The sequence below is a fragment of the Rana temporaria genome, chromosome 1 (genome assembly GCF_905171775.1).
Source record: "Rana temporaria chromosome 1, aRanTem1.1, whole genome shotgun sequence".
Lineage (NCBI taxonomy): Eukaryota > Metazoa > Chordata > Amphibia > Anura > Ranidae > Rana > Rana temporaria.
In genome coordinates, this window is record NC_053489.1 from 395,882,511 (window position 1) to 395,909,604 (window position 27,094).

Consider the following 27,094-nt stretch of genomic DNA (forward strand, 5'->3'; position numbering starts at 1 on the left):
CATTTCCCCCCACAGATGGGTTTAATCATAAACATGTCTCTGATTAAACCTGAGGGCATCATATTTGGAGTATTTTTCAGGACATGGTCTTTGTTGTACTGTGTTTGGTGCATTATACTCTTGTATCTATGTTGGAATAAGTATTTTGTGCAAATTAAACAGAGGACTACTGCGCTTCTGAAAACCCAAATTGACAGGAACAAGGGGGGGGGGGGGGGGGGTAAAATCAGGGATAGATGTTTGCAATAAGGGTTAATAGTTGTAGAATGTGGATTTGATGACTGGCAGCTCCCCTAGATTCTTTAGTTCCTGAACACCTAAATGAGACATCAACGAACAAACAAGAGGGGGCGTCTCCATTTAAATGCAGACTGTGAAAACAAGTGGGATGAATACAAAAAATATAAATATTGTGCTCAAAATTAGTGAGTATGTAGTGTGCATGTCATCATTGAGGCTCTCCTGGGATGTGTAGAGATTAGCAGACAAGTGCCCAGTCATGGGTATAGTGTTGCCGGGAAGCAGCTGGATGTTAGACTGTCAGTGGTGCCTTGGAGCTGAAGCGCAAGCTGATTGGCTATGCGGCGGCTTCCAAGTATGCTTGGTCCACTGGGCCTCTACTATCTACGGGAGCTACATTAGTGTGGGAGGCGGCCGTGGGAGGACGGGTGGGGTTTTTTTCATGCAGGGGGGTGACTTTTTGCCGCCCCCCTCCCCATGGCGCCCATGGCACTTGCCATGGCTGTCATACCCTAGATACGCCACTGGGCTAAGCTCCTTCCAGCCTAGGAGTCTATTGAGCAAACCAAATTTGGGCCTTGTGAGCAGCTCTCTTTTTTTTTTATGACTAGGCATTTTGCTTTGTTAATATTCTCCTTCTATTTTGTAGAGGATTCATCACATCTAGGGACTCCATCATAAGCAGAAGTGTTCCTTTTTTTTTAATGAGGTTTTTTTAATTTTCAAGTAGTGCTTGCTGCCTGAAAACGGAAAAGCCCAGAGTGTCCCTGATTCTGTGGCCTGAGGGGTTTACACTGCCTTGCTGGAGGGTACATCAAGGAGTGAAGCTGGAGCCTTTGTTGGAATACCAAAAGAAAGAACTTATCTGCTACAGAGTTTCCCGATGGCTGGGTAAATCCTGCTGCCAATGGACATTTCAGCAAGTCTGTGGGATCAACTGAAAAGGCGATTGTGCTGCCTGAAACTGTTCAACAGTTTAAAATGTACAGATCTCTGTTTGAAAAAATGTTCTACATGTATAATGCAGAAACTCTGAGAGATGAGTACAATATCGGAAGAAGTTTGCCAAGACCTTTATCAGCGATAGTTCACTGCTAAAAGCAATAAAGTAAGCAGGGCTGTTCTTTGGGTTGTTCTTGCCTAATGCCGCGTACACACCATCGTTTTCTGCGATGGAAAAATGCGACGCTTTATGTGCTTTAAAAAAACGTCATTTTTCAAACTTCAATTTGAACAACGACGTAGCATACACACCATCGCTTTTTCACAACGCTCTAGCACAGCGCAGTTCCGTCAATCACGCACGACGTCACTATAAAGGGTCGTTTCCAAGCGGAAGACGGCCTCTTTTGCTGATATCGTGTTGCTGCGTGTTAGTAAAAGTTTGGTGAGATACGATTCGTGATTTTCAGTGACTGTGCTTTAAATTTCGTTTTCTTGTCTATAAGCTGAAAAACACCTTAACGAATGTGCTGATTCCATTCTGAACAGTCGTTTTACATGAATGAGCGCTGCCGTCTCCTAACTTGCTTCTGAGCATGCGCGGGCTTAAATCGACGTTTTTACGTACACACGGTCAATGTTTAGAACACAGAAAACGACGTCGGCCAAAAACGACACATAAAATTGAAGCATGCTTCAATTTTTTTCTGTCGTTTTTTAGAAGACATAAAACGACGTTTTTGCCCACACACGGTCAATTAAATTGACGTTTTTGAAAATGACGTTTTTTTCCATCGCAGAAAACGATGGTGTGTACGCGGCATTAGGCATTGCCAAAAAAAAAAACACACCACCAAAATTGATGCTGCTTTATTCTCTTTTCTATTTAAAGGAAATATTGGAGTATAATCATGAACAAAGAGAAAAAGAAAAAGTTATTACAACTGCCATAAACAGTTTTTTATACTGCCCTACTGGACAGCATTGCCTTAGGCAATAGCACAGTCTGGGTTTATGAAAAATGTAAACCTTGCATATAGCAATGGGAGATAGTCCAGTTTGCATAACACTGTAAGTTGTCTGTGAGATTACGTTTCAATAGCTTGATGCAAATAAGCTTTATCTTATGATTTGATTATAAATAAATTAGTAAAAACTTTGTAAATGTGTAGCGCAAAATAATCAAAATTAATTGGAAAGGTCTTTATGAAATGTCATTGTCCCCTGCTTTGTTATAATCATCGGATATAGTATCAAACGCTGCCACCTACAGGACAATCACCTTGGGATTGAATGTGAAGTACAATGTTACCGCCTTTAAACACAGAGGCAGGGATTCAGAGAGATTGGCACATCTTTAGATAGGCGTAGCGCATCTCATATGCGCTACGCCGACGTAACATTGAGAGGCAAGCTGAGTATTCACAAAGCACTTGCTCCCATATTTACGCCGGCGTAACGTAAATGGGCCGGCGTAAGCCCGCGTAATTCAAAGTAGCAAGGCAGTGGGCGTGTTGTATTATAATGAAGCGTGACCCCATGTAAATGCATGGCCGAATGAACGGCGCATGCGCGCGCATGCTCAGAATCATCTCAAATTTACTCCCTAAGATACGCCGTTCCATTCATGCGACGTGAACGTAACCTACGCCCAGCCCCATTCACGTACGACTTACGTAAACGACGTAAAATACGTCAGCTGTTCCGACCTTTCCGACGTTAATACCTTAACATGACTTACCCCTGCTTTATGAGGGGTAAACTTACGCCGGACGTACGCCTTACGTAAACGGCGTAGCTTACTGCGACGGGCGCAAGTACGTTCGTGAATCGGCATATCCAGCTCATTTACATATTCAACGCGTAAATCAACGGAAGCGCCCCTAGCGGCCAGCGTAAATATGCACCCAAGATACGACGGAGTAGGAGACTTACGTCAGTCGTATCTTGCCAAAATTCAGGCGTATCTGCTTTCCTGAATAAGCATATAGATACGACGGCGCACATTTGGACTTACGACGGCGTATCTGGAAAAAGGTCGTCGTAAGTCCTTTCTGAATCCCGGCCAGAGGGTTTGCATGTCATCAATTACATCAAAATTCCCAAATCAAGGGGTTTATTATTTTTTTAAGGACAATGGCCAAGGCTGTGTGAATCATACCTTCTGTCTTTAAAGGGCGGTTCTGCATTTCAGAGTCTTTTAATTTAGAGGAGTTTCAATTATTTTTACCTGTCCACCATAAACTGGCTGTTTGTTCCTGTCTCTGTCAATAAATAGCTTTGAAATCTGGTAATTTAAAGGAGTTCTCCAAGCTAAAACTTAACCCCCGCTGTGCCCGGGCTGTAAAACTATACAAAATAAACTTTCACTTACCTGCCTACGATCCCCCGTTGTTCCGATATCGCCGTCCCGTTCTCCGGTCCCGGTCTCTTCCACTTCCTGCGGGTCGGTGACTCACAGTGCGCTCAGCCTATCAGTGGCCGCAGCAATGTCCCGTCGCGGCCGCTGATAGGCTGAGCGCACTGTGAGTCACCGACCCGCAGGAAGTGGAACAGACCGGGACCGGAGAACGGGACGGCGATATCGGAACAACGGGGGATCGTAGGCAGGTAAGTGAAAGTTTATTTTGTATAGTTTTACAGCCCGGGCACAGCGGGGGTTAAAAGTTTTAGCTTGGAGAACTCCTTTAAAGGGCACCACAAAAATATGATGGAGCAATCACCATCATATTGTGCCAGAGTTACTATACTAAGGCCTCGTACACACGACCGAACATGTCCGCTGAAACTGGTCCGGCGGACCATTTTCCGCGGACATGTTCGGTCGCGTGTAGGGCCGACCGGACAATTTTCCGGTCGACCGGACAGGTTTCCAGCGGACAAATGTTTCTTAGCATGCTAAGAAACATGTCCGCTGGAACCATGTCCGCCGGACATGTCCGATGGTCAGTATGACTCATCGGACATGTCCGCTGGCCCGAGAACCCGCGCATTACGTCGAAGTGATTCGACGAATGCGTGGAAGCATTGAACTTCCAGGTTCGCGCACGTCGCCGCGTCATCGTCGTCACCGCATCGTCTGTCCGCGGGAAATTTGGTCTGATGGTATGTACAGCCATCAGACCAAATGATCCCAGCGGACATGTCCGATGAAAACGGTCCACAGACCGTTTTCATCGGACAGGTCCGCTCGTCTGTACGAGGCCTAACTTCAAGGCAGCGTGGCTATAGGTTGGTTTGTAATAGCTTATTTATCACTTACTGGTGTTTATCAAGCAAAGCACTGTAGGTAATATTTACGTCACGTTTATGTATCAATTATGTTGAATATATTGATAATTTATGTTTGAAAAATTGTATGTTCCAAGTTCCAAAAAGGCTTGTAGGCTGAAGGACATTTTACCTTTTTCTGACAACATTTTAAAGCAATAGAGTAAGTGAATAATATTTTAATTAGAGATAAGCTTTGAGTTTGAGTCAAACTTAAGTCATTTATGGTTCAAGAAAATGGTAAATTAATGAGTGCATTAGCAGTCCATAGCAGCCAGTTACCAATAACATACTTCCTAGCCTCTCAACTGTGATAAGGTGACTTAGAAGGGCTAATCATAATATTTCCTATAAGCCATCCCCCTCCATATAAAAGTCTGGGTTTCCAGCAGCCTTTGTTCAGTGCATTTTGGTGCAGACATTGAAAATGTTTAGGGCTTGGTACTAATGCCGGTCCTGATTGATGAAAATGTCATTATATATTTACATTCACAGATATGCTAACCAAACACTCTCTGCAGCTGGGCATCGCTGAAAATATCCATATTATCATTGAGGTACAGATGTTATGCAGAGTATTGAAATTATGCACTGGAAGCTTCTTGGATGCAGAAAATACTTTACTTTCATGAAGAAATAGCAGAACATATCTTACAGTATGTCTTTATCAGGGAACAGGAACAAGGAGGATACAATTGCTTACACTGAGATACATACACTTCCTCTGATTACATTACCATAGATAAACACTACAGTGCCACCTGCTGGATAGATAGGTATAATGCATACAGTATATAGTTCACAGTACTTTACATTACATGCTGTTGTCCTTCCAACACCCTTTCTGAACAGCACATGCTTTGTCAAATTGCATTCAACTTCTTCTGGAAATTACGTTCCTTCAACAAAAGCTTGGTGAGAGCATCAGCAGTCATCTCCTCTGAAGGGCAGTATTGAATATCAAAAGCACCTTGCTCTTGATTGTCCCTCAGAAGATCATACTTGACGTCTATGTGTTTGGTCCTACCCTTTTCTGGATTGTGTAAGCTATATACATCCCTGGTTGTCTTCAAAAATAGGAATTGGTTTTGACATGTTTATTCCAATGTCCACAAAAAGTTGACGAATCCATATCGCTTCTTGACATGCGTGTGCGGCTGCAATGTACTCTGCTTCAGTTGAAGATAGAGCAACAGTTGCTTGCTTTTGACTAGAATAACTGATGGTTCCTTCCCTATACTGGAAGATGAATCCAGTTTTGCAGTCTGAGCAGTCCCCGGCCCAATCAGCATCAACATATCCGACCAGTTTTGGATTGGATGTTGCTGGTAATCGTAACTTTATCTGAATTGTTCCTTTGAGGAATCGTATCACTCTTTTTAGTGTGTTCCAGTCACGCTGACAGGGAACTTGTCAAGTAATACATTTTTTCAAGTAATAAAATAAATACAATAAAATACACTCTTAAGTCTTGATTAAAATAAACGTCTTGTGTATGCCCTGTTCAATATCGAACCTAGTACAAGTGATTAAATATTGTGCGTGGAGACACTACAATATTTTGGGGGGCATTTTTGAAAAAATGTAACTCCAATTTTAAATTAATTTAATTTAAACTGGTTGATTGAGGTCCTGTTCAAACTCAAATCTAGTACAGGTGAATAAATTAAGTGCAAGTAGGTAATACAATATGTTTGAGACTTTTTCATAGATTAAGTAAACTTAATGTTTACCCCTTAATTTTAAAATGGCTGGCGGGGGTCTTAGAATGTGGCCTAGTAAAAGTGTTTCAATACTGTGAATGTTGGCACTACAATATTTTGTGGGTTTTATTCAGTGGGCACTTTACACTATAATGCAGATTTCTTGCATTTAAATTGACTGTTGGAGGTCCTGTGCAAAATGAGGCTTAGTATGAGTAAAGTTATACTGTGCACTTAGGCAACATGATATTTTGAAGACTTTTTTCATTGACATATTTGAATTCAAATGTTGATTTCTTGACTAAAATCTGACCCTAGCACAAGGGATTAAATACTGCGTGTCCTATTCAACATTGGAACCAGTACAAGTTATTAAATGCTGGGCAAGTAGACACTACTACCAGGGCCGTCTTTAATATGGTTTGGGCCCTGGGCAAAAAAAAAATTTGGGCCCCCCTCCAGCTTATTTTTGGCCTGGCTGGTTCACATGTATGTGTTTTGGCGGCCCTCATTTGTGCAGGCACAGCAGCCTATTGATTTGAATGGGCTGCCATGCCTTTGTTTCCTGCAGAAAAAAGGTGTATTCAGCATTTTAAAAATACTGTTGCCTTGAAATCCATTCTGCTTTTGCACCATGCTACTTACCTGCAGTTCTTGCACACACAAACGCACATGTTTTTTAAAAGCGTGACCTAAACGTCTAAAAATGCAGCAAGTTTGACAGTGCGGGAACTGCAGATAAGTCACAGCAGACAGCAGAATAGATAGACAGTGCTGTATTTTATTGCTTGATGGGCATAGGTGTGCCGTGTGCGCAGCCTATTACATGAGGCATGCGCTTTTCTTTGCAGGAAACGCAGGAATGGGGGCCCATTCAAATGAATGGGCTGCTGTGCCTGCGCAAATGTGGGCCGCCAAAACACATACATGTGAACCAGCCAGGCCCAAAATAAGCCCATCAAGCAGTTAAATACAGACAGTAATGCCATGTGCTCTGAGGCCTTACTCAGCCTGGACTGCAGGTCTGGTCTGTGATTTAAAGAGTTCCTCTGTTTTACACATGGCATAGCATGGGGTCCCATGGTGCTAAAGCAGAATGGACAGAGACGGTGCTGTGACCCCATGCCATGCCATGCCATGTGTAAAATAGAGGAACTATTTAAAACACTGACCAGACCTGCAGTGAAACATCAAATATTATAAAGACTTTGGGCACACTCTACAGAAAATTTCTATTTGCATAATACATTAGCAAACAGTGACATACCTTGAGGAGCAGGACGTGAAGAAGAAGTCAGCCTTTTGTAGATCAAACTGGGGATGCTCTAAAATCACATTCTAATTCACTTTTATATACAAGTAGCACCCAGTGGCAGGAAGGGAGAAGTGCACGTCTAAAGGGAAGCCAGGGGTGCAGTACATTTTAAAACACTGGGAAGGGACACTGGCTGCATGCCGCTGATGATTTTCAGCGCTGATTTGTGGGCAGCACAGGGGCTTAACGGGCGGCTCTGCTTTGGGCCCCCAACAGTGACAGGGCCCAAAGACAGCCTTGACTACTACTGTGAAAAACATTTAAACACGAATGGTGATCTTTTAAATGACAGGTGTGGGTCAGTACTGTACCCGTAGGTGCCACCATGTTTTGTTTTTATTTGCACATAAATTACACTCCAATGTGTATTTCTTGATTTTAAAGTGATTGCATACTGTGCACCTAGGCACTACCCTTTAATGTTAATTCCTAACTTTAAATCTTGCTGGTGTAGGTACTGTTCAAATTGGGCCTGTTACAATTGAATAAATACTATGCACATAGGCACTAAAATATTTTGAGCTTTTTTTAGTAAAATAATTATACTCTAATGTAGATTTCTTCATTTTAAAATGTCTGTTTGGGGTCCTGTTCCAAAAAGTGATTAAATACTGCACACATAGGCACCATAATATTTTTTTCAGTGCATTTTTTCACTCAGGGTGCACTCACATTGGCAGTTCTAACAGAGCCTGGGCACGTTTCACCTCCTCGATCTAGGTCATTTGTGCAGTGCCTGGGATCAGTTGAGTGTATTATGCGCAGGACCACTTGGCAGTGAGTTTAGACCCTGCCAGCGCACATAACTCGTAAATCACTAAAGATAGAAGCAGGGATTCCTGTGGTTTGGTTAGCAGAGGTGATAATATAAGTGTGACAGGGAACATGTGTATATAGCTCAGTGTGAGTGCAGACCAGTGGAGGAATGTACTGTTCAGTTCAACTGTGTCCAATGTGAGTTCACCCTTAAAATGGCTGGTGTGGGTGTTGTTTAAAATGGGCTTAGTACAAGTACTTTAATACTGTGTATGCAGGCATTACATTATTTTGAGGGCATTTCATAGGCCCTGGTGTACTTCATATGAGGGCTGGTGGTTTTGAGTCGCTGCCTAAAGGAAGAGAAAAGGGAACAGGTGACTACATTGTCACCACCCCCAAGGTGCAAGACACTGGGTGACACTACCAGCTCCAATGTTTTGCCCCATCCTGCATCCTTCCCAAAGGCCAATAAATGTTCCCACTGTGCCCATGCTTCCTGGATTCATGTGTCTTTGATCATGTGGAACCTACCCCTGACCATGTGGTCAAGTGAAACATTGCAGCATTACACATGATGGTGGTGGACCAACATGTACAATTACATGTATAAAAGTTGTTTTTTTAGCAACACTTGGAGCTGGGTAGAAGTGATCAACACGGCAACTATGTGCAGAGTCTATAAAAACCTCTATAGCAACTTCTGCTACCTCCAATGTTCCATCTGCCAGCTGGTAAATTGAACTGGATGTTTGTTTTTAGTTTCATCCAAGCATGGCATGGGTAGCCCCAAACACAAACAGTGTGAATTTAGGGCCACTCACCTGCACTCATACAGCCGTCATGGCAGCGCCCATGTGAGTGAGGCCTTTAGACTATCGGAACATTAAAACTTAAATTGAGCTTATACAGTAAAATAATGCAAAGAGTAAAGATAGGCATGAATCAGTTGCAACCAAATGTTTTATTTTAATTAAAAAGGAATTGGCTGCTCTAGGTCCAGTATTGTGGATTGCCAAATCTGCAGATCTGTTACAAGCCAGTTTTTTATTTGGTATCATCAGCAGTTGTGCATGTATAATTTTTAAAAGGTTCGTATGGATATTGATATTAAATCTGAACTTTGAGCTCAAAAACTTTCTGTAAAATATAATCCTCAATAGCCACAAAGGATATAAATCCACTTTGTGTGCACCTAATGCCTTTCCAAAACTGGGTATTATCTTGTAAAACAAGAACAGGAACATTATCACTGTGCTGCACATAGCCCAAACAGATAGAAGAATTGTGAGCGTTACCCACAGGGTGCTCTAACTTCAGGCTGCCTAAAAAAACGACTGCAGGAGGATACAAGACCGGCCACCCAGCACAAGGAGAGAGCAGCAGTAACTGGTCTTATTACAGGAAGCTCCTGCACAGAGGCATTGTTCTATGCTGGATTAGCCCCTGCAGCGATTCCTGTGCATTTCCAGCACCACACAGCAATCGCACTTCATGCGATCTGCTGCAGGTGTCAATTAAAAGTTAACGGCACCCCAAAAGCAGCTTGCAAAACCTAGTGCATTTGCCTGAACCAGATTGCATTGGTATGAGGACAATGAGATCCTGTTTTAGTGCGAACAAAAAAAAACAGTATCTTTTTCCTGCAGATGCGGAGCGATTTGAGCCATCAATTTTTTTTTACAAAGCTTAATTGAACAAGCTGAAGTTAGAATATGATTGGCTACCATGCACAGCTGCGCCAGATTTTGCACTCAATTTTAGTAAATCAACCCCAATAATTGCTTAGCCTAGAGTTCATATCTAAGGTCCACAATGTGTGCTAACAAAACATTCCAGAGACTACCCCCTCCAACCTGAACCCTTGACACGAGACAGGATTTAACCATGCTTTGTAAGCTATACCCTGACCCCGATATTTGCATATGATAGCAGAAATGGGCATTTGCCTGACCAGCCAATTTTACAATATGCACGTGTCTTGGCTTTGCGATCTCTTGCCCAAATTAGCTTCTTTTTGGGGGAATGTCACTTCCCAGAGGTGTGTGTCTTCTCCCAGTTCTCAGGGAAGTGGGATAAGTGGACATCCCCGGGTGGGAGGGTACATAGAATCGCAGCTGGTGACTAGGAGACACAGAGCAGCGTCTTACCTCACCAGTGACATCGGCCCCATTGTGGCTACAGGACAGCACTCTCCTCCTCTTGCCGCACTAAACTCGTTTACCATTCCATGTTGCCAGCACACAGCACAGACACTTCCCCATCCTGGGCTGTTCTCCCCCTGTGCTCCTCTCCTTTCAGGAAATGTCTCACAGCTTCTTCCCAGCCAATGAGAACAGAGGGGTGTGGACTGTGAAAGGCAAAGTGGAAGCCCAGTACTGGAGCATGGCAGTGGGTCCCTAGGGCAGATCGGAGCTGGACATTGTGGAGGAGATGATAATATGACAGGGAGGCTGCAGGGGCCCACTGGAGCTAGGATCAGGGTTGCGATTGCAACCCCTTATGCTACACCCACGTCCTCTACTTTAAGCTGGCCATACATTATACAATGTTCTTGTTCAATTTTCTTTCGATTTATCTTAAACAATGTAATGCAAGGGCCTTCCTGATTGCATACAAATTGAAAATGTTTAGATTTAAACTCATATTATATGGTTTTAGTAAATCTAAAAGAAAATTATACAAGAGAATTGAATAATGTATGGCCAGCCTTAGATGTATTTTTTTTAGCACCGTTGTTTATAGTTGGACACTTTTAGAACCCCTGTACTTCAAGGAATTTTGTAATTCTTCTCTGTCCTCTCTAATTAACAAGGGTTTTTTGCCCACACAAATGCTGCTTGGGGGGGGGGGGATTTTTGTTTTGCACAATTCCCCGTAAACTCACTGTATGTTTTATGTATTGGGTTGCAGTCACATTATTTGCTGTTATGTATTTGTCTTAGCAAGGTGAGATAATTAATAAAGTGGCCACTAAGTGCACGTTTGCGAATATTAATAAACAGTTATACAAGATAGACCTGCACCACTTCTACGTGCCAGACATATGCATCCAAAGTTCCTAAGAGAAGGAATGGCCGCAATTCTAATATTTGAAAATGATATGTTAAACGGTGAAAAATATTGAGATATTATTATTATTATTATTATTATTATTATTATTATTATTATTATTATACAGGATTTATATAGTAGTGACAGTTTGCTTTACAACATTATAATCTCAAATAATAAAATATTAATTTCAAATATAATTACTGACAACACAAATAGGCAATGGATTATTTTTTTCCTACAGTGGGCAGTTGAGTTTAGTTTAGGTCTGTTAGGTCAAACTGTGTTCTTCTTTTTCCAGACACCTATTATTTTCTCCCTTGGTTGTTTAATATCTCCTGTTTTTATTTTTATTTTTTATTTTTTTTACTGAATACTCCAGCAGAAACAGATATATTAATGTATAGTTAAATGTGTGAATGGGAGGCACAAGCTTACTCTAAGCATACTTACAAGCTTACATTATATATGCACAAAAGCATAAGCATAGCAAACAAGATGGATCAGGGGTACATGACATAACCTATAGTTCCTGAAAACTGATGTGACTTAATTTATTTAGGGATAGAAAATATATGCTCATACGTGCTTCTATTGAAAATGACTGTAATGCAGATTGTGTGGTACTGAAGAAGAATGAAGAATACAATTCCTCTCTTTCTGTGCTTTAATGGTTAAAGCACTTGTCTTGTGGATACCTAAAACAAACCCCTCCCTACTGGAGTGGAGTGTATCACTAACAGGCATAAGAAGGGAGCATTCTGTGCTCATCACAGCCCAGCCGATCAGCATTGCTGTGACAGAAGCTATTTATGGCTTTGGCTGCCTAAAGTTATATTCTTAAAGTGGCTGATCCTGGTAATGAGAAATACTAGATTATGTTTCAATAGGAAAAATACTTGCAACTGGAAGATTTGGTTCATATTTAGGTAAATAACATATCAAATATGCAAGATACTATATATTACATATTTTTTTGCATTATTGCTTGCTATCAGTGGGTTGTATAAATACCGTATGTTAGATTGCAAAAATTATTAAAACACAGAAAAATAGGAGCATTGCACTAGATGTTAGCATCATGGGCTGCAGTATAACACATGCCGAACATAAATATTAAAGTGGATGTAAACCCGATTCATGAAGTTTGAGCTGGGCACATATATCTGCAGTATTTTGTTATCTCTCTTCAAATAGCCCTGTAGCTCTCTCCTGACCCATTCCTCTGTTATCAGCATGAGAACTTCTGACAAATTCTCGGACACATCAGATAAAAGCTGCCTGACAATTCTGTCAAGGGAGGTTGCTATAAATAGATTAGCAGAGAGCTGGCTCTGTTACAAAACACCTCTGAGGCCCTGTACACAAGGTCGATCCAAACCGATGAGAATGGTCCGATGGGCCGTTTCCATCGGTTCACCGCTGAAGTGGCCCGACGGTCTGATGTGCGTACACACCATCGTTCCAAAAACCGATCGGGTCAGAATGCGGTGATGTAAAACACACGACGTGCTGAAAAAAACGAAGTTCAATGATTCCAAGCATGCGTCGACTTGATTCTGAGCATGCGCGGGTTTTGAACCGATGCTTTTCTGTACTAACCATCGGTTTGGACCGATTGGTCAGCGGTCCATCGGTTCGATTTTAAAGCACTGTATGAGAGTGTGAAACGCGTTAGCCCTTTTCCCTGATTTTTTGCTGTGACATCCATGTTGTGACCAGTTTTTATTAAAAGGAACAAATTTTTATTTTTGGAGTGCGGCCGTCCCGGTTCTTTCTCATACATTTTTGCATACTATTGCAGTGCCTGCACCCAAGAGTTTGGACTCCACTTTGCAGTTCTCTGGGACCTCTGAGCGGTAAACTTTCTTTCTTTTCGATTTTAAAGCATGTTTTAACATTTTGGACCGAAGAACAACAGACCGATGGGCCATACACACGGTCGGTTTGGACCGATGAAACTGAACTTCGGTCCATTCTCATCGGTTTGGAACAACTGTGTGTACGCGGCCTGAGAGTCTCTGCCTATGATGTGAGGGGGTGTGTGCCTTTCCTCCAATCAGCAATTTTAGCTATCCTGGCTGTATGCCCAGACATCACACTCTGTGTTAAACAGGAAGAGAAAATTTCCCAACAGGATCTGAACTTTCTAAACAGTATATAAATGAGAAGACAGAAGATATACATGTAAAACTTATATAGTGAGATTTAATTCATCCCTGTTTATCATCTGAGGCTGTTCACAATTGTCCAAAATGTCTAATCACACCTCTATAAAATATACACTTGTCCAGAAATGTGGTGTTATGGAAAACCAAAGTCGTAAATATTACTGGTGTAGGAGTAGCTCAAAATAGTTTATTGCATTTTGACACCTGGTTCCCCACTCCATGTACAGTATGTTATTAGCATGGTGAAAATGGTGTGGGAAAAATCAAATAGTATGCAGTATTTTTGTGAGATTCAACAGCGAGAAACAAAGAGACTTCCACTGTGATGCCATTAGTGCCGGTTCACACAGGGGCAACCCGACTTACAGCGTGACTTTGCAAGGCGACTTCAGCGCGACTTCAGCGGGACTTGGAGCGACTTACAACGCGACTTGAAGCTGTCTCCAGGACAGGCGACTTTGGTTGTGGCCAATCACAGAAAAATCAGCTCTGTGGGAGGGAGGAGTTTGCCTGAGTAAACTATTTTCTTTTCCTGTAAAGTTGCTTCAGTTAAGATGTGATCCGACTTTGGAGTCAACTTCCATTGAAATCTATGGGTACAAGTTGCCTAGAAGTCGCCTTGAAGTAGTACAGGAACCTTTTCTGGAGTCGGAGCGACTTCAGTAGTGTACATTAAGACAGCTCTCATTCACTTCAATGGAATTTCTCATGTCGCGCGTTTTGGGGCGACACAAGTCGGATCCCAAGTCGCAGTAGTGTGAACCGGCACTTAGGGTAACTCCCCAGATTCTTTAACCTTAGAGTAAACAAGAGGTCAAACTGTGCTATTGAGATAAACTCCTTCACAGCTGCCAACTGATAAGGTTATCAAGGTATAGCCAAAGTAACTACAACTCTCCAATGGAGTTATAAACTGTAATATCATGGGGAAAAAAAATCAATGTTTGAGCTCTTTTTTTTTTTTTAATAAAACTAAAGCCCATAAGAATCCTGCCACATTTAAGTGATAGAGCACTGTATATCAATACCATGTACTTTTTTTTTACTGTGTAGGGGAGTATGTGATTCACTTCCTCCTCTTTGTTCTCTGTGACAACACTGGTGATAGGCCCGGAATTGTTACATAAGGCTGGGGAGAGAGTCCTCATCCCAGTGTAAGCTGCAAGTTGTGAGATACAACTTATACAGGGCTTCCTCTCTTCATTCTTCTACCTCATTTACTATGCTTTATGCACATAATTGGTTTGCTTATTGCAAAGTGAATGTCAGAATGTGTATCACACCCAGGTATGGAATGTGCCAAAAACATTATGATCCCTGTAAAGCCAATGAAGATGTCAAATATGCAAATCAAGATTCATTAATGGCAAAAAAGTCTACTTTAATTAAAAAACAAATAGATATAAAACATATGAACAAAGACTAATAATGTCATTAGCCAATAATCCACCAATACTGTACAGTGGCACTGTAGTGTGATGCTGGCTTTACACTCCCTGGTTCCGTGGCTGCTTTAAAGCGTAGGTCCACCACATTTTTTTTTTACTTACAAGAAATTGTGGTTGCTAGGCAGATCTGTCTGCTGGGGAATGGAGCGCGGTGTCTTCTGGGAACTGTGTGTATTCCAGAGAACAGCCACCCATTCATAAAACGATGTGCGACTTGTGCATGCGCAGTAGGAAACAGGCAGTGAAGCCGCAAGGCTCCACTGCCTGTTTCCCTTAGTGAGGATGGTGGTGCCAGGACCTGCCACGATCAAGGGATCGGCCTTGGGGGCCGACATTGTGGGCACCTAGAACAGGTTAGTGTCCTTATTAAAAGTCAGCAGCTACAGTGTTTGCAGCTGCTGACTTTTAGGGCCAGTTCACACCAGACGCAGTTCCGTACAGTGTCGTGTGTATTTTTTCTGCACTAAAAATGCATGCACAGTGTTTTCCATGTATTCCAATGGCTCTTGTTGGCTCTAGTTCACACCATGCAGTCAGTTTCCGGTGCAGAAACTGACCAGAAACTGACTGTATGGTGTGAACTAGAGCCAACTAGAGCCATTGGAATACATGGAAAACACTGTGCATGCATTTTGTGGCTGGAACACCACTTTAAAAAGAAGGGGCAACCGTGATTGTTTTTGGTTTCTTGTATTGCATATTGGAAATCTTCATTGGCTTTACAGAGATCATTCAATATTTGGCCCAATCCATACCTGGGTGTGCTACACATCGGACATGGCATTTTTTTTACCAACGAGACTCTATTGGTACTGTTTGGCTGCACCAGTTTTGGATAACCATTGTCCCTGCGGGTGTACTAGAGTCCTGGCAAATATAATTTAATTGCAAAGTGAATTGTCACTATTTATCTCATGCCCTAAGCTAAGTGAAAATTCTATCTGCAATGTAAACATTCTCTACTCCTTTAGTTAATCAACCCCAGTGTATATGTTTAAAGCCTTAGCATACACAAACTTTTTTTGGAAGTAAAAAAACTAGGATCAAGCTTTTTCAAGTGAAACTATTCACTGGGAGAAGCCTTTGTGAACACAATTTTAGGATTTTATTCTGGAGTATGGCTTCTGCTACTTTGCGTTCAAAAGCTTTGGTAGACCTTTGTAGCCCAACAAATACACATCTGTATCCTTGTCCTTGTGCACATATTTTTGATATTGAAATTTAATATTTTCACTGAAAATATCCAACTGACAGATATCAGATATTAGCTCTTAAAATTTCAGTTGTATTTAAGATGAGACATATCATGTAACTTGTTTAGCTTGTCTCCGTGCTGGAAGGTCATTTATTACTCCTTCCTTGGCTTTGGAGAAATGAGGAGAAGATTTAAGCCAGCAAATAGACTAATCTGTTTTTGTTTACTTGAAGCCACAAGGACTCTTTCATGACCTACAAAATGGGTGCCAGAAGCCAAATAGACAAATCATTTTTCAAAGATCCACTAAATATGGGTCACAGTGGGTGTATCATGTGCAGTTAACCCCTGCCCCCTATTGGTATCTTACTACAGCAAGTTAGCTGATATATTATCAGAAAACGTTGTGCTACCAATGTGCTACCATATACCTAAGTCTTAAAATATATCAGAAAATCTTGCAGTTTTTAAGTGTGCATCAAATTATATCTATTAATCTGTAAAATTGTACACGCTTAAACATAAATATTTTAAAAAGCATTCAAAGCTAAAGCTTCTGCCCTTAGAATCTTGAAGGCTTAAAACTGATATTAGCACCTTATACTGGGGCTTTGAAAGAATGGACTTTATAGACATACTTAAAAATGTATAACAAAATATTTTATTAGAATTATACCAACAAGATATTAGACACACATGAGATAAAATACATGTAAAAGTACAAAATCGATTAAAACCTTCTCCCCATTCCAGGGGCGGACTGACCATTCGGGCACTCGGGCACTACCCGAGGGCCCCATGCCACTAGGGGGCCCCATCAGGGTTGCCAGCCTCAGTAAAACCAGGGACAGTATGTAAAAATCTGTGTTTTTTTTTTTACATCTGTCCCTGAAATGTCCCTTACCGACATCCTTTTGGTCTAAAAATCCCAAGATTATAGCTGCCCCGCCTTCTCCAATATCTTTTGACTGTGTGTGTGTGTGTGTGTGTGTATTCTGTGTGTATGTATACTGTGTATGCATACTGTATGTGTGTGTATACTGTGTGGCCCCATAATCTATTAGCTGGTGGCCCCATAATCTCCTATTGCCCAGGGGCCCCATGATCTCCTATTGCCCGGGGGCCCCATAATCTCTTATTGCCCAGGGGCCCCATGAGTTGTCAGCCCACCCCTGCCGCGGTCCGCCATCCATCCAGAAACCTGGGCTTCAAGGATACAGTGGCGGCCTGGAACATCAAGGGGGTATATCCTGCTCCAGAAAAAGCACATTTATTGGCGCAAAACTAGTCCAGAAAGCTATGTATATCTTGAAAAGCAGTTATGACACCATATGAATCGGTTTATGTGACCCATTTTTGACTACCTATAGGAATTGACCTGTCTAGGTAACCATTTATGCTATTACCTTTGGGTTATTTGCTTTACTCAGAATCTCCCTAGGCCCCCCATTGAAGCCCAGGTTTTTGGATGAATGGTGGACTGGGGAGAAGGTTGTTTTAATTTGTATGTATGCCTATAAAGTTCATTCTTTCGAAGCCCTAGTATATGTTATCTGCTTCTATATACATTGTTCATATTGGCACATGGTGTCTTTTATATAGATATCTTATGGATAGCATTATTTCTATTTTGTAATTTCTACTAACAATTAATTATCATTTAATTAATCTGAATTAGAATTAGATTTATAAATAGAGTTATCTATAATATGAATCAGTCAGCAGGTTGCCAAATTGATGGCTGCTGAAAAAGTTGTCCAACAGCATTTTAGGGGCTTCTATTTTCAGGTACATTTCTTCATAGACTTTACAGAATTGTTATGCAGTTACAAACTAACAACCTTCAAGGCACCCTGGGATTGATTTCTCTTTGCAAGGGAGTTTTCTCCCTTGTTGACTTCCATCATCTATTTTGTCTTATTTTCCTTGCATGTGATTAGGTATTATTAGCAAAGTGAATGTCAGGCCCCGTACACACGACCGAGGAACTCGACGTGCCAAACACATCGAGTTCCTCGTCGAGTTCAGTGTGGAAGCCGCCGAGGAACTCGGCGGGCCGACTTTTGCCATTGGACAACGAGGAAATAGAGAACATGTTCTCTATTTCCTCGCCGAGGTCCTTGTCGGCTTCCTCGGCCGAAAGTGTACACACGGCCGGGTTTCTCGGCAGAATTCAGCTCTGAACCGAGTTTCTGGGTGAATTCTGCCGAGAAACTCGGTCGTGTGTACGGGGCCTTAGTACATTCACTAAGCTCTTGGGTTGGTCTACAAAATGCAACTTCCCTTGCAAAGTAAATAGCCTATCAACATTTCCAAAAACGTTCTAATATATACTTGTATGCATACATGTTGCAAATGCATTATTTTCTTTTAAAAAAAAATGTTATTGACATTTTTGTAAAAGTGAATATAAAAATATAAAATGATATATGACATACAGTACCATTGGAGAGAATAAGCCTTTTTGCCTTTTGCCTTTAGTAATTAAACCCCACTATCTCCTAGCCCTGCAAAGTGGTCAATTATGTGGCTTGGTCCACCCAACTATATAGGTCAATTTACAATAATAGTTAGGTATGGGTTCACCAAAGTAGTAGGACCATCTCACAGTCATGAAATTGTTGTATAGTCCAGCTAAAAACAAGTCATTTAATGTCAACATGTACCCTAAGGCCGCCAAAGCCAGACCTCTGTTACTACTATGAACTTGCAAATGTGTCTCAGTAAAAGACCATTGACTGGATCCCTTACTTTGATGCTGCAGTCCTTCATCATTTTCATCTCCCTCATGCAAAAAAAAAAAAACTCGCCCTCCTGTTGGTCCAACGGTCAGTGAAACAGTAAACACCAGATGCAATAAGCTCATATAAATGGATAGCCTGAAAATGAAACTCATTAGTCATTTTTTTTTTTTTTGGTTGTTCATAGTAACCAACTTCAGATTGTTCAACTAAAAGCTGATTGGTTACTACCGACAGCTGCACCATATGTTGTGTGCACCAGTTTTAGTAAATATTCCCTAATTTGTAGACCATTCAAAGCTAAAGCTTCTGCCCTTAGAATCTTGAAGGCTTAAAACTGATATTAGCACCTTATACTGGGGCTTTGAAAGAATGGACTTTATAGACATACTTAAAAATGTATAACAAAATATTTTATTAGAATTATACCAACAAGATATTAGACACACATGAGATAAAATACATGTAAAAGTACAAAATCGATTAACACCTTCTCCCCATTCCAGGGGCGGACTGACCATTCGGGCACTCGGGCACTACCCGAGGGCCCCTTGCCACTAGGGGGGCCCATCAGGGTTGCCAGCCTCAGTAAAACCAGGGACAGTATGTAAAAATCTGTGTTTTTTTTTTACATCTGTCCCTGAAATGTCCCTTACCGACATCCTTTTGGTCTAAAAATCCCAAGATTATAGCTGCCCCGCCTTCTCCAATATCTTTTGACTGTGTGTGTGTGTGTGTGTGTATTCTGTGTGTATGTATACTGTGTATGCATACTGTATGTGTGTATACTGTGTGGCCCCATAATCTATTAGCTGGTGGCCCCATAATCTCCTATTGCCCAGGGGCCCCATGATCTCCTATTGCCCGGGGGCCCCATAATCTCTTATTGCCCAGGGGCCCCATGAGTTGTCAGCCCACCCCTGCCGCGGTCCGCCATCCATCCAGAAACCTGGGCTTCAAGGATACAGTGGCGGCCTGGAACATCAAGGGGGTATATCCTGCTCCAGAAAAAGCACATTTATTGGAGCAAAACTAGTCCAGAAAGCTATGTATATCTTGAAAAGCAGTTATGACACCATATGAATCGGTTTATGTGACCCATTTTTGACTACCTATAGGAATTGACCTGTCTAGGTAACCATTTATGCTATTACCTTTGGGTTATTTGCTTTACTCAGAATCTCCCTAGGCCCCCCATTGAAGCCCAGGTTTTTGGATGAATGGTGGACTGGGGAGAAGGTTGTTTTAATTTTTATGTATGCCTATAAAGTTCATTATTTCGAAGCCCTAGTATATGTTATCTGCTTCTATATATTGTTCATATTGGCACATGGTGTCTTTTATATAGATATCTTATGGATAGCATTATTTCTATTTTGTAATTTCTACTAACAATTAATTATCATTTAATTAATCTGAATTAGAATTAGAATTAGATTTATAAATAGAGTTATCTATAATATGAATCAGTCAGCAGGTTGCCAAATTAATGGCTGCTGAAAAAGTTGTCCAACAGCATTTTAGGGGCTTCTATTTTCAGGTACATTTCTTCATAGACTTTACAGAATTGTTATGCAGTTACAAACTAACAACCTTCAAGGCACCCTGGGATTGATTTCTCTTTGCAAGGGAGTTTTCTCCCTTGTTGACTTCCATCATCTATTTTGTCTTATTTTCCTTGCATGTGATTAGGTTTTATTAGCAAAGTGAATGTCACTACATTCACTAAGCTCTTGGGTTGGTCTACAAAATGCAACTTTCCTTGCAAAGTAAATAGCCTATCAACATTTCCAAAAACATTCTAATATATACTTGTATGCATACATGTTGCAAATGCATTATTTTCTTTTAAAAAAAATGTTATTGACATTTTTGTAAAAGTGAATATAAAAATATAAAATGATATATGACATACAGTACCATTGGAGAGAATAAGCCTTTTTGCCTTTTGCCTTTAGTAATTAAACCCCACTATCTCCTAGCCCTGCAAAGTGGTCAATTATGTGGCTTGGTCCACCCAACTATATAGGTCAATTTACAATAATAGTTAGGTATGGGTTCACCAAAGTAGTAGGACCATCTCACAGTCATGAAATTGTTGTATAGTCCAGCTAAAAACAAGTCATTTAATGTCAACATGTACCCTAAGGCCGCCAAAGCCAGACCTCTGTTACTACTATGAACTTGCAAATGTGTCTCAGTAAAAGACCATTGACTGGATCCCTTACTTTGATGCTGCAGTCCTTCATCATTTTCATCTCCCTCATGCAAAAAAAAAAAAACTCGCCCTCCTGTTGGTCCAACGGTCAGTGAAACAGTAAACACCAGATGCAATAAGCTCATATAAATGGATAGCCTGAAAATGAAACTCATTAGTCATTTTTTTTTTTTTTGGTTGTTCATAGTAACCAACTTCAGATTGTTCAACTAAAAGCTGATTGGTTACTACCGACAGCTGCACCATATGTTGTGTGCACCAGTTTTAGTAAATATTCCCTAATTTGTAGACCATTCAAAGCTAAAGCTTCTGCCCTTAGAATCTTGAAGGCTTAAAACTGATATTAGCACCTTATACTGGGGCTTTGAAAGAATGGACTTTATAGACATACTTAAAAATGTATAACAAAATATTTTATTAGAATTATACCAACAAGATATTAGACACACATGAGATAAAATACATGTAAAAGTACAAAATCGATTAACACCTTCTCCCCATTCCAGGGGCGGACTGACCATTCGGGCACTCGGGCACTACCCGAGGGCCCCTTGCCACTAGGGGGGCCCATCAGGGTTGCCAGCCTCAGTAAAACCAGGGACAGTATGTAAAAATCTGTGTTTTTTTTTTACATCTGTCCCTGAAATGTCCCTTACCGACATCCTTTTGGTCTAAAAATCCCAAGATTATAGCTGCCCCGCCTTCTCCAATATCTTTTGACTGTGTGTGTGTGTGTGTGTGTATTCTGTGTGTATGTATACTGTGTATGCATACTGTATGTGTGTATACTGTGTGGCCCCATAATCTATTAGCTGGTGGCCCCATAATCTCCTATTGCCCAGGGGCCCCATGATCTCCTATTGCCCGGGGGCCCCATAATCTCTTATTGCCCAGGGGCCCCATGAGTTGTCAGCCCACCCCTGCCGCGGTCCGCCATCCATCCAGAAACCTGGGCTTCAAGGATACAGTGGCGGCCTGGAACATCAAGGGGGTATATCCTGCTCCAGAAAAAGCACATTTATTGGAGCAAAACTAGTCCAGAAAGCTATGTATATCTTGAAAAGCAGTTATGACACCATATGAATCGGTTTATGTGACCCATTTTTGACTACCTATAGGAATTGACCTGTCTAGGTAACCATTTATGCTATTACCTTTGGGTTATTTGCTTTACTCAGAATCTCCCTAGGCCCCCCATTGAAGCCCAGGTTTTTGGATGAATGGTGGACTGGGGAGAAGGTTGTTTTAATTTTTATGTATGCCTATAAAGTTCATTATTTCGAAGCCCTAGTATATGTTATCTGCTTCTATATATTGTTCATATTGGCACATGGTGTCTTTTATATAGATATCTTATGGATAGCATTATTTCTATTTTGTAATTTCTACTAACAATTAATTATCATTTAATTAATCTGAATTAGAATTAGAATTAGATTTATAAATAGAGTTATCTATAATATGAATCAGTCAGCAGGTTGCCAAATTAATGGCTGCTGAAAAAGTTGTCCAACAGCATTTTAGGGGCTTCTATTTTCAGGTACATTTCTTCATAGACTTTACAGAATTGTTATGCAGTTACAAACTAACAACCTTCAAGGCACCCTGGGATTGATTTCTCTTTGCAAGGGAGTTTTCTCCCTTGTTGACTTCCATCATCTATTTTGTCTTATTTTCCTTGCATGTGATTAGGTTTTATTAGCAAAGTGAATGTCACTACATTCACTAAGCTCTTGGGTTGGTCTACAAAATGCAACTTTCCTTGCAAAGTAAATAGCCTATCAACATTTCCAAAAACATTCTAATATATACTTGTATGCATACATGTTGCAAATGCATTATTTTCTTTTAAAAAAAATGTTATTGACATTTTTGTAAAAGTGAATATAAAAATATAAAATGATATATGACATACAGTACCATTGGAGAGAATAAGCCTTTTTGCCTTTTGCCTTTAGTAATTAAACCCCACTATCTCCTAGCCCTGCAAAGTGGTCAATTATGTGGCTTGGTCCACCCAACTATATAGGTCAATTTACAATAATAGTTAGGTATGGGTTCACCAAAGTAGTAGGACCATCTCACAGTCATGAAATTGTTGTATAGTCCAGCTAAAAACAAGTCATTTAATGTCAACATGTACCCTAAGGCCGCCAAAGCCAGACCTCTGTTACTACTATGAACTTGCAAATGTGTCTCAGTAAAAGACCATTGACTGGATCCCTTACTTTGATGCTGCAGTCCTTCATCATTTTCATCTCCCTCATGCAAAAAAAAAAAAAACTCGCCCTCCTGTTGGTCCAACGGTCAGTGAAACAGTAAACACCAGATGCAATAAGCTCATATAAATGGATAGCCTGAAAATGAAACTCATTAGTCATTTTTTTTTTTTTTGGTTGTTCATAGTAACCAACTTCAGATTGTTCAACTAAAAGCTGATTGGTTACTACCGACAGCTGCACCATATGTTGTGTGCACCAGTTTTAGTAAATATTCCCTAATTTGTAGACCATTCCATTCTCCATCCAAAACTAAATAATCTGACAATATCTGGCTTCAGTCCCTGATCTAGGACAGACATTCAGCTAACAAAGTCAGAGCTCCTGATCCACATTCATGTGAATGTATCAAAGACAGTGGCTCAGCATGGAATAAGAGATCTGCAGTGGCAGCATTTGTTTGTCCTTCTGTACAAGCTTCCTTGTAACTTTAAAGGACGATAACATTTGCAAGCACGACACAGCTGCCCTCAAGCAAGCCATCAGGTATTAAAGCTGAACTCCAAAAGAAAAACAATTTTTGGACATTTGCCATATAAAAATAAATTACATCTAATAATGGGTGTCCCAAGTATGGATGTTCCTGCTTTAGGTATACCTCTTTCATTTTGTTCTTCCAGTACATTACTGTGGTCATCACATTTCTGACACTGAAATTTACAGTTCTGGATCAAACTTAAAATGAGGATAGTGGATTGCTCACTCTCCACTTTGTCCAATTACAAATTGGCTTGCATTACAGAATACAAGAATACACAGAATACAAGGTACATGTGAAGGGAAGGGGGAGAAGGGACAGATAAATATCACAATCCCCCCCCTCGTTGATTCTGTAAAAATAATACAAGACATTTTGTGAATGAAGTACATGAAACATAGGGCGCCTATGTCCAGTGGATCCTGTCTCAGTGAATAGAACCTTAAGCCTCGTACACACGACCGAGAAACTCGACGGGCGAAACACATCGTTTTGCTCTAGTCGAGTTCCTTGTTAGGCTGTCGAGGATCTCGGCGAGCCAAATTTCCCCATTCCTGTCGAGGAAAAAGAAGACATGCTTTCTTTTTAGCTCGACGAGATCCTCGACAGTTTCCTTGTCGAAAAATGTACACACGACCGGTTTCCTCTGCAAAAAAAAAAAACAGCAAGTTTCTTGCTGGTTTTTGCCGAGAAACTCGGTCGTGTGTACGAGGCCTCAGAGTCCAAGGGGAATCCAAAAATTGGCACCTGAGCAGTTCTTCTAAAGAGTAGAAGCAACTCTGGCTGGCGAAGGTAGAGAGGTAGAGAAAGTCCAGTATTTAGACAGTTTATTTGGCCGACACTATAAAATACACTTACAAAATGTAGATGTACAACGGGCTCATCTGATTATCACAATCTGAGAGCAGGTTCCTTCCCCTGTGTCTCCGAGTCCCCTTGCCGACCAGAAGTGGTAGGAGGGATGTGATGAACTGATTGGGAGGAGGACCTGTCATCTGGGGGCCATGGTGGCCCGCTGTACATCTACATTTTGTAAGTGTATTTTATTATGTCGGCCAAATGAATTGTATTAATACTGCACTTAGAAGCGCCTTCTCTGCCTCTCTATTTTGTGAAGGAACAATGTGAAATGCAAATGACCCACTACCTTCACCGTACTAGAGCAGAACCTCTAAGTTTGACATCTTTAAGTCTGTTTTTTACAGGATGAATAAAACTAAGAATTGTATGCAAAAAAAATGCAACAGAATCCATTAATGGGACACCCATCATTGCAGGCAATTTATTTTCACATAGCAAATGTGCAAAAAAAAAATGTCCTGGAATTCAGCATTAAGGGCCAAATCCACAAAAACCCTGCGTAACTTAACTTTTGACATTTAAGTTACACCGCCGCAAAATCTCTACCTAAGTGCCCGATCCACAAAGCACTTACCTAGAAATTTTGAGCGGTGTAACTTAAGTGCCTCCGTCGCAAGGCGGTCCTCCTCTCCGGGGGGCGTTTAAAATTTAAATGAGGTGCGCTCCCGCGCCGGCCGTACTGCGCATGCGTGTGACGTAATTTTCCCGACGTGCAGCGCGCGAACGTAATTTACGCCGGGCTTTGTGGATTGCGACGGGACACTAAAGTTGCGACGGATGAAAAAAAAAAAAAGCGCCGGGAAAACAAAAACAAAAAAGAAAAATTGTCAGCGTCGCTCGGCATGCATTCCTGAGAGGGAGAACTCCATGCCAATTTTCAAAGAAAAAACCGGCATGGGTTCCCCCCCCAGGAGCATACCAGGCCCTTAGGTCTGGTATGGGTTGTAAGGAGACCCCCCCCTACGCCGAAAAATCGACGTAGGGGGTCCCCCTACAATCCATACCAGACCCGTATCCAAAGCACGCTACCCGGCCGGCCAGGAATGGGAGTGGGGACGAGCGAGCGCCCCCCCCCTCCTGAGCCGTGCCAGGCCGCATGCCCTCAACATGGGGGGGTTGGGTGCTCTGGGGCAGGGGGGCGCACTGCGGGCCCCCCCACCCCAGAGCACCCTGTCCCCATGTTGATGAGGACAGGACCTCTTCCCGACAACCCTTGCCGTTGGTTGTCGGGGTCTGCGGGCGGGGGCTTATCGGAATCTGGGAGTCCCCTTTAATAAGGGTGCCCCCAGATACCGGCCCCCCACCCTAAGTGAATGGATATGGGGTACATCGTACCCCTATCCATTCACCTGGAGGCAAAAAGTTAAAGTTATTAAACACACAACACAAGGGTTTTTAAAATAATTTATTAGTCTGCTCCGGAGGCCCCCCCTGTCTTCTTTATTAGCTCTAATACCAGGGGGGGTTTCTTCTTCCGCTCTCCGGGGGGGGGGTCTTCTCCGCTCTCCGGGGGTCTTCTTCTATCTTCGCCGCTCTCCGCTGTTGACTCGGCGCACCCCGGTTCTTCTGCAGCTGTCCGGTGCCTTCTTCTTCAGCGCTGGCTGCCTGCTATCTTCGTGTGTTAGCTCAATTACTAACAGGCAGCCAGCGCGGTCTTCTGTGACGTCATCTTCTTCTCCCCTCTTCCGATGTTGACACGTCGCCTCTTCTCACTGCAATGATGGAAGCGCGCCTTGCATCCCATTTATATAGGCGTCACCGTCCCATCATGCTCCGGTAGGTACCCACGTGGTGGGTGCACATGGGTAGGCTGCCTGTTAGTAATTGAGCTAACACACGAAGATAGCAGGCAGCCAGCGCTGAAGAAGAAGGCACCGGACAGCTGCAGAAGAACCGGGGTGCGCCGAGTCAACAGCGGAGAGCGGCGAAGATAGAAGAAGACCCCCGGAGAGCGGAGAAGACCCCCCCCCGGAGGGCGGAAGAAGAAACCCCCCCTGGTATTAGAGCTAATAAAGAAGACAGGGGGGCCTCCGGAGCAGACTAATAAATTATTTTAAAAACCCTTGTGTTGTGTGTTTAATAACTTTAACTTTTTGCCTCCAGGTGAATGGATAGGGGTACGATGTACCCCATATCCATTCACTTAGGGTGGGGGGCCGGTATCTGGGGGCACCCTTATTAAAGGGGACTCCCAGATTCCGATAAGCCCCCGTCCGCAGACCCCGACAACCAATGGCAAGGGTTGTCGGGAAGAGGTCCTGTCCTCATCAACATGGGGACAGGGTGCTCTGGGGTGGGGGGGCCCGCAGTGCGCCCTCCTGCCCCGGAGCACCCAACCCCCCCATGTTGAGGGCATGCGGCCTGGCACGGCTCAGGAGGGGGGGGCCCTCGCTCGTCCCCACTCCCATTCCTGGCCGGCCGGG

The 27,094-nt window shown here is 42.1% G+C and overlaps 1 protein-coding gene across 3 annotated transcripts in view; it reads left to right on the forward strand.

Annotated features, from left to right (window-relative positions):
- Positions 1-27,094, forward strand: part of SSBP4 (single stranded DNA binding protein 4) — a 613,000-nt gene that overhangs the window by 382,824 nt on the left and 203,082 nt on the right. The window lies entirely within an intron of this gene.